Raw genomic sequence first — 15,053 nt, 5'->3', positions numbered from 1 at the left:
TATAAAAATTAATATCCAGGCCCATCTTTGTCAGAATGCAAGGAGAATTGTTTCCCTATTCAGAAATCAAATATGCTGAATTTCTTAAATTGAAAACACAATTTGTGAGCTATGGACATGACACATGGCATAAAGTATTTGTGATATAAATGACCTGATTTCATAACCACAGAACTCGTGTAAAACCTGATATATGTCTATAACGCCAGGACTCCTACTGCAAGTTGGGAGTTAGAGACAAGGGAATCTGCTGGCCTGGCAACCCTCACAACAAACAAGAAATGAGAGGCCCTGCCTCAAACAAAAAAAGGTCCTCAAACAAACGAGAGGCATGCAGGATAAAAAGGGGGGAAAGGCATAGTTGCTTATCAATTTCTGTAACCTTGGGTCAGGTGACTGTGCATTCTTCATGAAGATGTAAGACTCTTCTCCATTCTGTGAGTTTGGATTGCTCTGGGCTTTCTTAGAATGATAGAACTGGTGTAATTGACAGCATGCAATCCCAGCAGTCAGACTGAAGCCCTTGTGCACCCGTCCTTACTGCAGGGGAACACTCAGCCCTTGAATAGTAGGTAAAGTCTGAGTTTCTCTAGGTGTCTCAGATAAGGCCAACTTGATCTCTAGCTGGACACTGGGTAAGGCTCTAGTGAGAACTTCGTGAGAACATTATCTCCTGTTTCCACACTCTCAAAATTGACATTTGTGATGATAGTCTGACACCAGATATTTGTGCAAATTTGTTTTAAGAAGATCATTAAAGAGATAGGTTACTAATGTAATGGATTAATATTAGTGAATCTGTGTTCTGACTTGCAGAATTAATGACATTTTACATAAATGAAAGCTTCATATTCCTTTGAACAGCCTAGTCTTGAAACTCAGATCTTAATTAAAAATCATTTTGTGTTATTAGAAATCATAGCATCTTAGGTGTAAAAGTACCTAAGCTTCTGTTCATAAAAGAAATCACCTTTCATACACAAGCTTTTATCTCTCTCCAACAAGAATATTATGGGATGTATCTTCATATAAATGGTCATATTCTAAAAGTGATTTTTTTTTTACATTGACCTTCTAGAAAGAAGCACCAAAAGCATCCAGATGTTGTCAATGATTCAGCCATATCCACGTCCTGGAGAGTCTTGTGTGTTACAGGACATTGATGGGCTGAGGTAATGGAAATCCCATTGACACCTCACACTCTATTGGTCTCTATAACAATTAACTTCATCAGTAAAATGGGAGTCTTAATATACCATGTCTCTTATTTTCTGTGCACTACACATTTACTTGTTATATGAGCATTTTCTAAACGTTAAAGTGCCGCATTAGCACAACGTATAACAATTACACATCAAAGCCTTCAAAGATCTACTGCCTTCTGCCTCCCTCTCTCATTTCTTCCCACAATTAGGTGAAGTGAACTTATCCCATTTAATGTGTTTGTGTTACAGCTAGCCACAGCTCCTTTTCATTCCCTTAGATACTTAGACTTCTGATGATGAACAAAGAATTCCAGTGACAGGCACACTCTGGGTGGGCGGAGGTAGGCAACTGTTTCTAGGCATTATGCCCAGCTTCAGCAAGAAGTCATGAGATCTCAGTATGGGAGAGAAACACCGCCGCCATGGCCAGTGGGATAGAGTACTGCCAGGTAGCAATCATCTATGAGAAACTTCCTGATGAGTTTGAATCTGAGAACTATTTTCATCTGATGTTTTATTTAGAGTTTATAAAGTAGCGAGTAGCTTAGGCCAATAATTTCTAGCCACTGGTCACTTACCCGTTCCCTAGATCCTTGTGATATGGGCTAGAATCCTGTTTCTGTGAGCGTTACCTGAAAATATGAGCGAGCCATTCAAGTTTACCTTTTCGTTTCACTGACTTTTGAGTGATTTTGTTCAAAACACAAGATCCACTTGTCCAAAGCTGCAATGTCCTTTTATGAGCACACTCATCCCCGTGACCTAGATGTCTCCTCTGATGAGACAAATCTATAAATTACATAGCTTTAAATTTACTGAATCATTAATCCTGAAGGTTTCAGTGTCCTTCATGCAGCAAGATGACACAGCTGACCCATGATTAGAGCACGTGCTCTCATTTCTCAGGTGGGCAACTCCTCTGTTCTACATAAGTCACCAGGTCACTACGGTCAACAGGCCTACCCACATAGTCGATCCAGTTTAGTTTTACACTTTTCCACCGTGATCCACAAGAAGAAACACACTTTACTTGGAAATATAGAAAACACGTGCATTTCAAAATGATACTTCCCTCACTAGTCATGTGTGTGTATTCACACATGTGTTTATACATCTGCACACACTAAAGTTCAACCTATGGGGGTCTTTCTCTCTATATTACTCTTAAGGTTCATTTTTTAGATAAGTTCTGTAATTCAATATGGTCTCACCAGTTACCCAGATTGCTTTGTCTGGGATCCTGCTCTCTCCCTCCCATTGCTGAGACTACAATGCTTTCCACCACATTCAGCTTTTATGGGAGTTCTAGGGATCTGAACCCATGTCCTCAAACTTACACTAAGTCATCTTGCCAGCCCCAACTATAATATATTCTACATAGGTTTAGTTTCATTCTAAAATTTCCGTGCATGAAAAAGAGTATCCCAGACAATAACCAAGTGTACTGACTAGTTCTGTGTTTTGACTTGACACAGCTGGAGTTATCACAGAGAAAGGAGCCTTACTTGTGGAAATGACTCCATGAGATCCAGCTATAATGCATTTTCTCAATTAGTGATCAAAGGTGGAAAGCCCAGCCTATTGTGGGTGGGTCCATCCCTCGGCTGGTAGTCCTGGATTCTATAAGAAAGCAAGCTGAGCAAACCAGGGGAAGCAAGCCAGTAAGCAGCATCCCTCCATGGCCTCTGCATCAGCTCCTGCCTTCAAGTTCCTGCCCTCCAGTCCTGAGTTCTTTTAGTGATGAGCAGCAATGTGGAAGTGAAGACTGAATAAACCCTTTCTCCCCCAACTTGCTTCTTGGTCATGATGTTTTGTGCAGGAATACAAACCCTGACTAAGAGAGCATGTTGTATTTTGAATATGAAAACTATTTTAGTTTGTGTTGTGGTTAGGTAAAGCCTTCATTTACTTATTTACTTGTTATTTACATGTATGTGTGTGGAAGAGTGTGCATGTGTTTGTGTATGGGAGGGTGTGCAGCATAGGTTGACCAAGTAAAGATGTCAGATGCCTTGCTCTATGGTTGTTTGAATGACAGTGGTTCTACGGCTCATGTATTTGAATGCTTAGTCCTCACTTGGTGGATCTGCTTGGGAGGGATTAGGAAGCACAGCCTTGGTGGATGAACTGTGTCACTGGGAGTGGGGGTGGGGTACCCTTTGAGGTTTCAAGAGCCCTTACCAGGCCCTGTTCTAGTCCCCCTTCCCCGCCTCCTTCTTGTGGGTCAAGATGTAAGCTCTCAGCTTCTGCTCTAGTGCCGTATCTTCCTGCCTGCTGCAATGCCCACCATCATAATGGTCATAGATTATGACCTTCTGGAACTGTGAGCCCCAGATTCTTTTAGAAATATCATGGACAAAGTGTTTTGTCAAAGCAACAGAAAAAGAACTAAGAGATGCTCTATCAACCTCTGCTCTTTGGCTTGAATTCTGAGTCTCTTGCTAAACTAGGCTAGGAGCCAGCAAGACGAGCAATCGTCCTGTCTCTATTCCCCACCAAACTTGGATTATAGGCATGAGAAGGACCACATCTAGGTTTTTTTTTTTTTTACATGGATGCTGGAGGTTTGAATTCCAGTTTTTATGCTTCTACAGAAAGTGTTCCTACCTACTGATCCGTGATTTCATCTCTGCTGTTTAAAATCCAAATAGCCCTAGTTGAGAAATGAGTAGATAGTGATTAGAACACCCCATCACTAAATTAACAGGTATCTATTTTTCTTCCCAAGGAGGGTGAAACAGCTTCAAACATGTGATTTCTAGTTTAGTCAACTAAAGGAACAGCTACAGTGAAATGTGGCAGTAAATGAAACATCAGTTGCTTGTCAACCTTTTGTTTTAACAGTTTTAGTTTTTTGGGGAGATGCTTATACTTGTGCCAGGCTTGAGTGTGGAGGTCAAAGGACAACTTCTCATAGTCACTCTTACCATGTGACTCAGGTCTTCCAACTCAGGTCTTCAGGCTTGGTGGTAAGCTCCTTAACCCTCTAGCCATCCTGTAGGCTTAGCTGTCACTATTTGAAACATGTTTACTCTTCAGCCACCAATAGCAATTATGGTGAAAAATTCCATTAGGAAAAGTATCAGCCTGGGACCCCAAAGACCAAGTTCTCATCAAAAAAAGGTGATTTATTTGGCACAGAGGGTCTGAGGACAGGGAATAAGAGACAAAGACAGGAAATAGAGGACAAGGGAGAAGGGAAAGGGAACAAAGGGAAGGGGTTAGGGGTATTTGTCCCAGAGATACAACATTTTGCCTCTGGATAGAGAGGAAGACAGACATAGCACATAGAAAAATGGTGTTCTATAAGGGATGTATGGATGTGTATAAGGATGAGTTGTTTAATTTTAGTTAAGCATGTTAATTAGGTAACCAAAAAGGGATTATTGATTGGTAGGCTTCAATATTTTGATAACTGGACTTTGTAAGTTAACCTTAGGAGAAGGAAGTGGCCAAATAAGTGGCCTTGGTGGCTAGCTTTAGGAATGTAATATAATGGTTTTTAGCAAGGCAGTGGTCGTGGTGTGTAGGAAATTGCCTGCCAGAGCCATGTTTACCACACTCAAGCAGGCCAGAGTCCCTTAAATTCTACTTAAGTTTCTTTTTCAGAAGTATTTCTATAACATAAAGGTGAGGTAATAATGAAGCTTATGTATATACCATTTTTATATTTTGGGTCATTTTTATTAAATGTATTTCCATAAAATGAGAATATTGTTTTCTTTGTTAAAACTTCTACACTAATCTGTTTTTACCCCCTTTTAAACATAGATTATTTTGTCATACATTATAATCTGAATACTGTTTCCCCTTCTTCTCCTCCTCCTATCTCTTCCGTACCTCTTCTGTCTACATCCATACCCTTTCTGTCTCTCATTAGGAAAAGGCAGGCTTCTAAGAGATAACAAGGAAGGCAAGTGTAAATGGAGAGAAAGAGAAGAGTGGATACTGCTTCCCTGAACTCAACACATTCTCCATGCAAATTTCTCAGACACTGCAGCAAAGCTGTAGGTAAATTTTGCTGGTCATCAATTAATGGAGCATACACTTAGACACCTACAATCTATATTTTCTTGGTAAGATGACTAAGCTGAAGAGGACGCTGACTCAAGCTCCCCAAGCAGACTTCAGAGCACGATGACAATCGGAAAATGCCAGGAAGGAGATAGGAATACAAAGAGGTTTCAAGATTTGCTTGGAGTGTTCCAAAAAGCAGCATCTGATTTAATGCATAGGATGACCTTTTGGAGACAGCATGGCACACTGGAGGGATGGTAGAAAACCTAGATAGATAGCTAACCATCCCCAACAACCCAACGTGGCAGAGTAATTGTGAGAACTTTGAGACATTTACTTAAACGATGAGTTTCTGGTACCTAATCTGAAAGTGATCTGGGCAGGCCACGTACACGTCCTGCCTCAGCACTGTGCATTGCTGAGAGAAAAACAAAAAAACCAAAGAATATATATGCACAAATTTTACAGAAACAAGCCTGACCCAAGCAAGTATTATATTTTATTCTTCCTGATGACTATTGGTGTCATCTGATTTTGACTGCATTACATATTTTTACTTTAGAAGAAATTACTTCTAAGCTCATGGCCAGACTCATCACCCCATGTTAAACATTTTGATCTGGAAAACAATAACAGTTTTATAAGGAGTAAATTTAAAAGCTATGCTACAAAGTACCCATAGTTGTGGGAGAAAACCTTTCCCCTTTATAAGTCCGTTGTTTATAAGTGGGCACTGTCACTGCAGATTTTAAGATTCTTTTCATGGTTTTGTCTTCATTGGTTAGAAATTTTTGGTTTACTAACTGGGAAGAAACACAACTGTGATATCAGCATCAGGGAGGCTGACACTGAAGGATTGTGAATTGGAGTTCAACCCAGGACACTGAGTTGTAAATGTATATTTCAACTTTCACTTGTATGTAAAAACTTCAAGAATTAATTCATAAAAGGAGCAGAAAATAGTGCTGAGAAAATTATGAGAGACAGAGATAAAAAACAGATGCTATAAATGTGAGTTTGTGTATGTATGGATAAAAATATAGATGATAGATAGATAGATAGATAGATAGATAGATAGATAGATAGATAGATAGAATAGATAGATAGATAGATAGATAGATAGATAGATAGATAGATAGATAGATAGATAGACAGACTCTCAGGGTATACTTGTGTTGCTGGCCAGCTGAGTTTACCCACTGAGCCACTTCACAGCACTGTATTTTATAATTCTAAAGTGTTTATAAGCATTTAGAGCTAAAGGAGTTGTCTTTGCCAAGATAATGTCAAATACATCTGTACATTAGTATGTCATTGTTAAAATTCTGTGATTACTAATTTAAGCCAGAATTTGAAATGTTGCATAAATATCATTTATTTTTAAAAATATTTTATTTATTTATGTATATATTAATTATACTATTGAATCACTATTTCAGTTTTCATAAATCCTATGTAAGTAAAAGTAATGAAATTCTTGCTGTTTAATTATTAAGGATACTGGCTTATTTAAAATGAAACTATCTTTGTAGAAAAGAAAAATTCTAAGCACACTAAGTAATATATGAGCAAAAAAGCACTTAGAATGTTTGAAGATTTATTTTATATATCTTTAGTAGATACTAGATAATAGATATATTTTTGTATATATAATATACATATATAAATATATTTATTAGATATATTAGATATATTACTTTCTGTAAAAATTTTTAATTTTCCTGAGATTTAAAAGTGTGGGGAAATTCCACACTTATATGTGTCTTACAAAAAACTAGTATCTCCTAAATTACCAGGAATGTTCTCAGCAAGTTCTCACTCTTTTCTGTTGGTATGGTCCTGGTACCTCTATGTTAACAGTTTATATGCTCTTTGCCTTGGATATCCCCTGTTCTAATCCTCTAAACCTGTCAAGAATAACTTAACCTACTTTATTGTTCCCATAAATTCATATGGAACTCGTAGCTAAATCCAATTTGTGTCAATCTGTCATTCCTTGTAGCCTATTCTAAATCTTTCAGTGTGTTTCACAAAAGGAGAATCCTATTAACACCACATAACCAGGTCTGTATTTCACTCACTTACAGCCCGCCAATGTCACAGTTCATGAAAGATCTTTTGTCTTACCAGGGACGTATTTCAGCAAGAATTTCCAAATATTCTAAGTGAGAACATGTACATGTCAGCAGTGTTTTACAGCTGGTTGTACACTCTATTGATCTGGTTTTAAGCATGTCATCTGCAAACCAATTTACAACAACTGGTCAAGAAATTTCCAAATATCTCTGAGGAATAACAGGAAATGATTTCCTGTTACAAATATAGATATATTCGAATTTTATAATCAAATATTGAGGGTGAGTTTCACAATAATAAGCATGACATAAAAATAATTTGAACATATTAGGTAATTTATTGGCTAGATTTCATTGTGGTAGTTTAAATGAGAATGACACTCACAGACTTGTATATTTGAATTCCTCCTAGTCCCCAGTTAGCAAACTGAGAAAGATTAAAAGGATTAGGACCAGGGGCTTTATTAAAGTAGGTATGACCTTGTTGGAGAAAATGTGTTGAAATGTGTGGCTAGGGATAGGTTTGAGGGTTCAAAAGTCCATGTTAGGTCTTGTCTCTCTGTCTGTCCCTGTCTCTGCTCTGTCTCCATCTGTCTGTGTCTCTGTGTCTCTGTCTCCTGTGAGGAGCCGCCCTCACATTTGCCATTATAAGATGGCACTGACAGCTGTGTTCTAAGTGGTAAACATAGTCTGCACACATGCAGGGGCAGTTTTCCCACCATGTGTTCTGCCTTTCCCGTGATGACAACTGGGCCGATGGGCTGCAGCCAATCAGGGAGTAATACATCCTAGGTGGAGGATAATTCTCCTTAAAAAGGGATGGGGTTTCGCCATTTGCGGGCTTGCTCTCTTGCACTCTGGCTCCTGAAGATGTAAGCAATAAAGCTTTGCCGCAGAAGATTCTGGTTTGTTGCGTCTTTCCTGGCCGGTCGTGAGAACGCGTTAATAACAATTGGTGCCGAAACCCGGGACGGGACGAGAAGACCCGGGACAGGACGAGAAATTCCGGGACGAGAAAAAAAACTCGGGACTGGCGCAAGGAAGATCCCTCATTCCAGAACCAGAACTGCGGGTCGCGGTAATAAAGGTTCCCGTAAAGCAGACTGTTAAGAAGGATTCAACTGCATGAATTCAGAACTTTTCAGCTGGGGAACGAGAGTACCAGTGAGTATAGCTTTACGAGGTAAGCCTGGCCTTGAACTTTCTAAGGAAATTCAAGACAGTCTATCAGAAGTAAAGTGGAAAATAGCTTTATAAGGTATGTTTGGCCTTGAACTTTTTCTAGTGTTAGAAGCCCTTTTGTTCCTTTTCACATGTTATCAAGTGGTTAAGGCAGGGCGGATTCTAGATGAAATTCAGGACAAGCTATCAGAAGTAAAGTGGGGAGAGAGAGTAGGAACAAAGAGGAAATATGGTACACAAAATAAGTATACAGGCCTTTCCAAGGGTCTTGAACCCGAGGAAAAGTTAAGGTCAGGTAGGAATACCTGGAGAGAGATTAGAAGGAAAAGAGGGAAAAGGGAAAAGAAGAAAGATCAATTAGCGGAGGTCTCTAGGAGAAGGAGCCTGTGCTCATCGCTGGATGGGCTCGGGGAGCTAGTTCTTAGTAGCTCTGAATCAGATAAAAAATTTAGCTTCTCTGAAGAAACAGACTTGGAGGAGGAAACAGCTCGTTATGAGAGAGAAAAGTGCCAGCCAGATAAAATGCGAGCTAATCGGTCAAGGAAAAAGCCAAAAGCGGCTGGCAAAGGCCAGCTTGCTGCTTGGCCTCTTGGCAGTCGGCTTAAAGGTCATAGTGCACCTCCACCCTATGCTGAGCCCCCGCCCTGCGTAGTGCATCAGCCCTGCGCAGAGAGGCAATGGACAGAGAGGCAATGCACAGACTCGTTCATTCCAAAGGAGGAACAAAGGAAAATACAACAGGCATTTCCGGTCTTTGAAGGAGCCGAGGGTGGGCGTGTCCACGCTCCGGTAGCGTATATACAGATTAAAGAGCTTGCCGAGTCGGTCCGTAACTATGGAGTCAGTGCTAATTTCACTATAGCACAAGTGGAAAGGCTTGCGAATCACGCTATGACTCCTGGTGATTGGCAGACGGTAGTAAAAGCTGTAGCCCCCAGTATGGGAATGTATCTTGAGTGGAAAGCCTTGTGGCAGGACTCCTGCCAGACGCAGGCAAGGGCCAATGCCACCATGAAAGGGGATCAGAGAACGTGGACTTTTGAATTACTTACAGGTCAGGGACAACACGCTGCTAACCAGACAAATTATCATTGGGGAGCATATGCTCAGATCTCAGCTGCTGCTGTTAAGGCATGGAAAGCACTACCTAAGAAGGGAGAGGCAAGTGGGCAGTTGACCAAGATTACTCAAGGTGCACAGGAATCCTTCTCAGATTTTGTGGCCAGAATGACAGAGGCAGCAGAGCGTATTTTTGGAGAGTCAGAGCAAGCTGCGCCTCTGATAGAACAGCTAATCTATGAGCAAGCCACAAAGGAGTGCCGAGCGGCCATAGCCCCAAGAAAGAACAAAGGTTTACAAGACTGGCTCAGGGTCTGTCGAGAGCTTGGGGGACCTCTCACCAATGCAGGCTTAGCGGCTGCCATCCTTCAATCCCAAAAATGCTCCATGGGCAGAAATGATCGGAGGACATGTTTTAACTGCAGGAAGCCTGGGCATTTTAAGAAAGATTGCAGAGCTCCAGATAAACAGGGAGGGACTCTCACTCTTTGCTCTAAGTGTGGCAAGGGTTATCATAGAGCTGACCAGTGTCGCTCTGTGAGGGATATAAAGGGCAGAGTCCTTCCCCCACCTGATAGTCAATCAACTGATGTGCCAAAAAACGGGTCATCGGGCCCTCGGTCCCAGGGCCCTCAAAGATATGGGAACCGGTTTGTCAGGACCCAGGAAGCAGTCAGAGAGGCGACCCAGGAAGACCCACAAGGGTGGACCTGCGTGCCGCCTCCGACTTCCTACTAATGCCTCAAATGAGTATTCAGCCGGTGCCGGTGGAGCCTATACCATCCTTGCCCCCGGGAACCATGGGCCTTATTCTCGGCCGGGGTTCACTCACCTTGCAGGGCTTAGTAGTCCACCCTGGAGTTATGGATTGTCAACATTCCCCTGAAATACAGGTCCTGTGCTCAAGCCCTAAGGGCGTTTTTTCTATTAGCAAAGGAGATAGGATGGCTCAGCTGCTGCTCCTCCCTGATAATACCAGGGAGAAATTTGCAGGACCTGAGATAAAGAAAATGGGCTCCTCCAGAAATGATTCTGCCTATTTGGTTGTAAGGAAAAGGGTTAGGACGTCAAGAGCAAGGAAGGACAGAGCCCATATCACCTAATATCTAATGATTGGGCAGTTTTAGTTACCTCCTTTTCAGGACAAATAGATAACCATTATCCAAAACATCCACTTTTACAGTTTGTCCAAAATCAATCTGTTGTGTTTCCACAAATAACAGTAAGAAACCCACTTAAAAATGGGATTGTGGTATATACTGATGGATCAAAAACTGGTATAGGTGCCTATGTGGCTAATGGTAAAGTGGTATCCAAACAATATAATGAAAATTCACCTCAAGTGGTAGAATGTTTAGTGGTTTTAGAAGTTTTAAAAACCTTTTTAGAACCCCTTAATATTGTGTCAGATTCCTGTTATGTGATCAATGCAGTAAATCTTTTAGAAGTGGCTGGGATGTGAATAAAAGTTTCCGGGATTGTGCGTTACTTCCATTCAGTATGAGAAATTTACTAAGGCAGCTAATTTGTTAAAAGGTCTTTCTCAGTATATGTTACAGAATTGGACGGCTGAATTTGAACAGACCCTTCGGGAATTGAGACTTGCCATCATTCAGGTCAACTCCACGCGCTTGGACCTGTCCCTGACCAAAGGATTACCCAATTGGATCTCCTCAGCATTTTCCTTCTTTAAAGAATGGGTGGGGGTGAGATTATTTGGAGATACACTTCGCTGTGGATTAGTGTTGCTTCTTTGGTTGGTCTGTAAGCTTAAGGCCCAAACTAGGAGAGACAAGGTGGTTATTGCCCAGGCACTTGCAGCTCTAGAACATGGTGCTCCCCCTGATATATCTATGCTTAAGCAATAGGTCGCTGGCCATTCAGCTCTTGCACCTCATTGCACGGGATAGAGTGAGTGTGCTTCAGCAGCCCGAGAGAGTTGCAAGGCTAAGCACTGCAGTAGAAAGGCTCTGCGGCATATATGAGCCTATTCTAGGGAGACATGTCATCTTTCAAGAAGGTTGAGTGTCCAAGTGTCCTTCCCCCAGGCAAAACGACACGGGAGCAGGTCAGGGTTGCTCTGGGTAAAAGCCTGTGAGCCTAAGAGCTAATCCTGTACATGGCTCCTTTACCTGCACACTGGGGATTTGACCTCTATCTCCACTCTCATTAATATGGGTGGCCTATTGCTCTTATTAAAAGAAAAGGGGGATCTGTGAGGAGCCGCCCTCACATTTGCCATTATAAGATGGCACTGACAGCTGTGTTCTAAGTGGTAAACATAGTCTGCACACATGCAGGGGCAGTTTTCCCACCATGTGTTCTGCCTTTCCCGTGATGACAACTGGGCCGATGGGCTGCAGCCAATCAGGGAGTAATACATCCTAGGTGGAGGATAATTCTCCTTAAAAAGGGATGGGGTTTCGCCATTTGCGGGCTTGCTCTCTTGCACTCTGGCTCCTGAAGATGTAAGCAATAAAGCTTTGCCGCAGAAGATTCTGGTTTGTTGCGTCTTTCCTGGCCGGTCGTGAGAACGTGTCTAATAACAATTGCTGTTAAGGCATGGAAAGCACTACCTAAGAAGGGAGAGGCAAGTGGGCAGTTGACCAAGATTACTCAAGGTGCACAGGAATCCTTCTCAGATTTTGTGGCCAGAATGACAGAGGCAGCAGAGCGTATTTTTGGAGAGTCAGAGCAAGCTGCGCCTCTGATAGAACAGCTAATCTATGAGCAAGCCACAAAGGAGTGCCGAGCGGCCATAGCCCCAAGAAAGAACAAAGGTTTACAGTCTCCCCTCTCTCCCCTCTCTCCCCTCTCTCCTCTCTCTCCTCTCTCTCCTCTCTCCTCTCTCTCCTCTCTCCCCTCTCTCTCCTCTCTCCTCTCTCTCCTCTCTCTCCTCTCTCTCCTCTCTCCTCTCTCTCCTCTCTCCTCTCTCTCCCCTCTCTCCCCTCTCCCCTCTCCCTTCTTCACTGTCCCCCCCCTCTCTCTTTCTCGCTCTCTCCTGTCTGTCTCTCTACCTGCTGCCTGGATCGGGATGTTATATCATGTATATTGTTATATCATGTTTGTTATATCATCATTGTTATATCATGTATATATGTATATACATATATATCCCAATTAAATGTTTTAATTTATGAGTTGCCCTGCTCATGGTTTCTCTTCACAACCATGGGGAAGTAACTAAGACATTTTTATAATAATCTGAAAGAAAAATAATACTTGAAGTAAAATACAAATGGAATAATTTCCTGTGGTTATCCATTAACAATATTAAAGAGATATCCAAGAAATAATCAAACATCCTAAGTTCGTTTTTGCTCATATGTTACTTAAAGTGCTTGGAATTTTTCTTTTACACAAAGATGGTTTCATATTAAATAAGCCAATACCCTTAATAATAAAAAAGCAAGGATTTTATTACTTTTACTAGTTTAGAATTTATTAAAATTAAAATAGTGATTTATTATTATAACTGATATATGCATTATTAGTATACAATAAATGAATTGTAATATTTAGTTAGGAAAAGAATTATGTCATAAATAAATGATTGTCAAAATGTTAGGATTTCCAAGGAAATTTTTTTCTCTTGTCATTTATTTCTTATTGTTTCATTTAATTTTAACACTAAATGTAATTTTAATATTAAATTTAACATAAGTAAGAAAGCAGACTTCTACTCATCTTTGATTGTTTCAAATGATCTGAAGTAAAAAATTTAATTCTTTATCTTAATCTTTATATGTAGAATCTTGAGAAATAAATTATTTTGCATTATTAACTTTTTATGATTCAGTTTTATTTTACTTTTGAGATTATCCTATAATGACAACATCTCTTCCATCCCTTTCCTGCCCTCCAAACCATCCCATAATTTCTCCCTGATCTCCTTCAAATTCATGCCCTCACTGTTTCTCTCATTGTTATATCATGTATATATGTATATACATATATATCCCTAAATATATCCCTGCTCTGTCCATACAATGATACTTGTATGCATGTTTACAGGGCTGACAGTTTGACACTGGACAACCAATTGCTGAGCTCTTCCACAGGGAAGACATTTGCCTCTTGAGCTACCAGCTTTCCTCAGTTTCCTATAGTTTTTCATATAGGGTTGATGTCATTCAGCTCACATTTCAACAGTCATGATGGTGAGAACGTATGGGTTTGCTTTCTGTTATCTCTAGAAGACATACTCTCATAGCACACGCCCTTATCCTCTGGCTGTTACAATCATTCTGTCAAGTCTTCTGCAATCTTTCATGAGCCTTAGGTGCAGGGATGTTCTATAGATGTGTCCATTGGAATTTTGTTCCACAATTCTGCATTTTGATGGTTGTAGTTTTCTCTAACAGTCCCTACTGTTGCAAAGAAAGGTTTCCTTGATAAAGGATGAGGACATAGCCTTATCTGTGGCTGTAAGAAAAAATGTTTATTGAGTGTGTTAGGGACGGTGGTGGTTTAATACTTAGTGCTTGAAGATTCTTCTCTGATGACCCTGACTTCACTGGTATTAAGTACTTACCCAAGGTGCCAGTACTGGGCTTCGTTTCCTTCTTGTTGAGCAGCTCTTAAGTACAATTAAAGAGGTGATCTTATTTTTATGTTTGTTAAAATATTCTTCACAAACTTAATATATTGAAACACCTTTCATCCATTAATCCACAGAGGTCAGAAGTTCAACTAGGTACTCATTGATATTTAGACATACTGAAACATATAGTTACTTATTAAATGTGTGGGTACTTATACATATTGAAAGAGCCTCAATTCATTAACCCACAGAGGTCAGAAGTCTTTTTTTTAATTAGGTACTTATTTCATTTACATTTCCAATGCTATCCCAAAAGTCCCCCACACCCTCCCCCACCCACTCCCCCACCTACCCACTCCCATTTCTTGGCCCTGGCGTTCCCCTGTACTGAGGTATATAAAGTTTACACAACCAATGGGCCTCTCTTTCTACTGATGGCCAGCTAGGCCATCTTCTGATACATATACAGCTAAAGACACGAGCTCCGGGGGTACTGGTTAGTTCATATTATTGTTCCACCTATAGAGTTGCAGATACCCCCAGCTCCTTGGGTACTTTCTCTAGCTCCTCCACTTGGGGGCCCTGTGATCCATCCAATAGTTGACTGTGAGCATCTACTTCTGTGTTTGCTAGGTCCTGGCATAGTCTCACAAGAGACAGCTATGTCAGGGTCCTTTCAGCAAAATCTTGCTAGTGTATGCAATGGTGTCAGCGTTTGGAGGCTGATTATGGGATGGATTCCCAGGTATGGCGGTCTCTAGATGGTCTATCCTTTCGTCTCAGCTCCAAACTTTGTAACTCCTTCCATGGGTGTTTTGTTCTCAATTCTAAGAAGGGGCAAAGTATCCACACTTTGGTCTTCGTTCTTCTTGAGTTTCATGTGTTTTGCAAATGAAGTCTTAACTAGGTCTTCTGAGAATCAGATAAGGACAACATTAATTTGCTAATCACACACTTATAAGCTTAGCAAGA

Source organism: Mus musculus, chromosome 13 (genome assembly GCF_000001635.26).
Source record: "Mus musculus strain C57BL/6J chromosome 13, GRCm38.p6 C57BL/6J".
Taxonomy (NCBI): domain Eukaryota; kingdom Metazoa; phylum Chordata; class Mammalia; order Rodentia; family Muridae; genus Mus; species Mus musculus.
The sequence above is the reverse complement of the archived record's forward strand: the minus strand, read 5'-3'. Positions refer to the sequence as shown.